Source organism: Jaculus jaculus, chromosome 1 (assembly GCF_020740685.1).
Source record: "Jaculus jaculus isolate mJacJac1 chromosome 1, mJacJac1.mat.Y.cur, whole genome shotgun sequence".
Taxonomy (NCBI): domain Eukaryota; kingdom Metazoa; phylum Chordata; class Mammalia; order Rodentia; family Dipodidae; genus Jaculus; species Jaculus jaculus.
This window is the reverse complement of record NC_059102.1, coordinates 195,720,322-195,723,268: the sequence shown is the minus strand read 5'-3', so window position 1 is coordinate 195,723,268 and position 2,947 is coordinate 195,720,322. Positions and strand designations below refer to the sequence as shown.

The 2,947-nt window shown below is 34.7% G+C and overlaps 1 non-coding gene across 1 annotated transcript; it reads right to left on the bottom strand.

Annotated features, from left to right (window-relative positions):
- Window positions 1-558: 558 nt before the first annotated feature.
- Window positions 559-719, bottom strand: LOC123457981. Its single transcript, XR_006635324.1, has one exon. It is a non-coding gene; the product is annotated as a U1 spliceosomal RNA (small nuclear RNA).
- Between the last annotated feature and the right edge of the window lie 2,228 nt (window positions 720-2,947).

Genomic DNA, 2,947 nt, shown 5'->3' with positions numbered 1-2,947 from the left:
AACAAATGGATAATGAGCATGTGGGATATTTTCCTCAGCAGTAAGGAAAAATGATATAAGGATATTTTAGAAAAATGGACAGTCTTAAACAACTGGAACCAAGCAAACTCGCATAAGCACAGAAAGGCAAACATTGCATGGTCTCCCTCATTTCTGGGTCCTAAATTGGAGCAGCTTGTATTGATGCCATATCCAACCTACAAGATAAGAGGGATGGAAGGGTTTTGGGGGATGGCAATGGGAGGGTGTGTTGGGGGGAGATATACATAAAATCAAATCCAAACTGAATTGGTACCATAGAAACCTTCCTCTTCAATAGCACACTGAAAGATATAACCCTCAATAGGAGCATAGAGAGATCTTCTGGAAAGATGGACCCTGGAGAGAGTGGGAAGAAGCCTAACCTTTAATATTTGACCCTGGTTGGTAAATCCCAGTACCAGAAATGGTTGAAATTCATGTTAAACTATTGATTGGAGAGACCTATGAGGTCTCCCAAACAAGACAGACTTCATATAATTTTTAAAGATTTATATTTTTTCATTAATTCTTTTCTTGTAGGGGCCAGTATGAACACAGGCCCCAACTACCACAGATTATGCAGGTGAGTTTCCTGTGTTTGGGGAAATCACAGGGGTCAGTACATCCAGATTGCAATGGATAAGCCTCGCCCTGTGAAAACCTTCATGGTCACAGGATCTTTCCTGCCTGATTAGTATGAGATGTATATTCGCTGTGTTACTTCTGGAAATTGATTTCACTGAGATCTTCCCATTTCTAATTATAATGGACTTGTTCTTATCTTGCAACAATTGTTCTTGCTCTCCCATAGGCATAGGCGTTCTTTCCCCAGGACTTTAGTAGCTTTAATTTTGCCTCATCATTCTATCTCAAAATATTCCTTTTTCAGTCTTTTTTTGATGACATTATATATATATATATATATATTTTTTTTTTTTCCTCCCAGGTCACCCTCTGCCACATCACTCTGAGATTTTATATTTATTTTCAATTGGTTGTTAGTTCATCTCCTTTGAGGGTATCATAAGCTACTATTACACTTTGTTGATGGCCACATACCCAGTGCCTAGAACAGTACTCAGTTCACATGCTCAATGAATGTTGGCTAAATGAATTATAGAAAATTAATTGAAATAGAGATAAACATGATTTGAAGATTAAAATTTTCCAAATGTAAATAAATTTCTTTAACTCCAAATGTATAAAGCCTTGAAAGTTAACAATAATAACATCTACATTATCAAATAGAATCACTTAATCATATAATATAAAATATAACGTTAATGCTCTAGTTACAACTTGTAAATGGAAAACCTGATATAAGTGTTCACTTTCTTTGGCTTTCTAAGTTATAATTTTATTATCTTCTAATGAGTTCACATTTTTGCATTTAAATATTAAAACTTGTGTCTATTTCATTAATTTTTTTTCAAGGCACTTGTAATGGCACTTAAAATACTCCCAAATCAACAGCATTCCTTCATAGTTTAAGGCTGAAAACTAAATGCAACCAAAATAATCTTATAATTATGACAGAAATTATATAAATTCAAACCTCACATACTCCTTTAAACTCTCATTATTTTAATTATATTGGGCCATGAAGATTAATTAAAAACAAATGAAGGATTAGCCTTGCAAGTTTTAAGTGGAACTAATAATAAGTTTATTTTATGTATATGATAAAGTTAGGTAAAATTTCTTAAGAAACATTTCTCGTCCTTTGTAATCTGTATAACTAAAGGAACTAAATTAAAGAATACTTTTGAGTATAATAAAAGAAAACACTCTTAGGGGGAAAAAACTACACAGAATCTCAACCTGAAATCACAATTCTTTATGTATTAATTTCCTTTGCAATATAGGCAATTTCATTACACAGACCTATAATCGGACACTTAAATGCAATGCAGTAGAGTGAGCTGTGTGGCTGAGACTCAGACTTCCTGTGATTGTTCACTTTACCAAATTTTTCAAACAAGAATTGTATCCTTCAGAATAGCTTTTTATAAAGGCCCAGGGTAAAATTCCCTGAATAACCCTCCAGGAAGTTGACAAACTTATCCAAACTCTAAAGTAAGATAATTTGTGGGATGCTCTAGCATCATAGAAGAAAGAGAAATGAGTTACTTGTTCCATGTCATTAACTTTTGGGTACTCACTAAGAATTGTTTGTGGATAGCTGAATAGACATAGAATGTTCAGGCTGCACAAATACAGCATTAATAAGATGTGAAAGTTGGATGCCACCCATCATCTTAGTTTTAACCTGAAAAAAGCAAGGCAACCCACAAGGCCAAGCCAAACAGAAACAAGAAGGGAAGAACCACCTCTTCCTGAAAATCTTACTGAAAGATATCCATGTCTGATCTTCTGGATGCTCCACAAATCTCTACCAATAGAGTTCAGCCCAGCATGCTGTAAAACTATGTGCTACAACAGGCATTTCCAATTGCAAATGGTTGAGTGCCACAGCTCCAGAGGAGTAATCCTATGAAAATATGTGAGAATGTTTATGGTTGTGGTCATTTTAGTTTTTGATATGATTCAAAGGAAACAAAATGAAAAGTACTCATTAGCAGTCCATAATAAGTCAGAGTTCGCATAATACAAAATTAGGCTGGTACAATCAGGCAAGGCCCTTCCCGTCAATGAAAATATACTAGATAATGATAATTTATCCTTAATTGCTGTTGCAGGAAGCCCGTTACCTTTGCTCTGTTCCTGAGAAGGACAGAACCCAGCAGATGTGTCTAACCTGTAGACCAGGATAGCTATGAATGCAACCCAACATAAAATCATACACTTACTTAAGACATTATGAGCTTTTCATAATTTTTTTGGAACAAAATGATATGGTTCTTGAGAATGCACTTTGTAGATCACAAGATCACATTGTATTGTACAGAGATTGGACACATATATG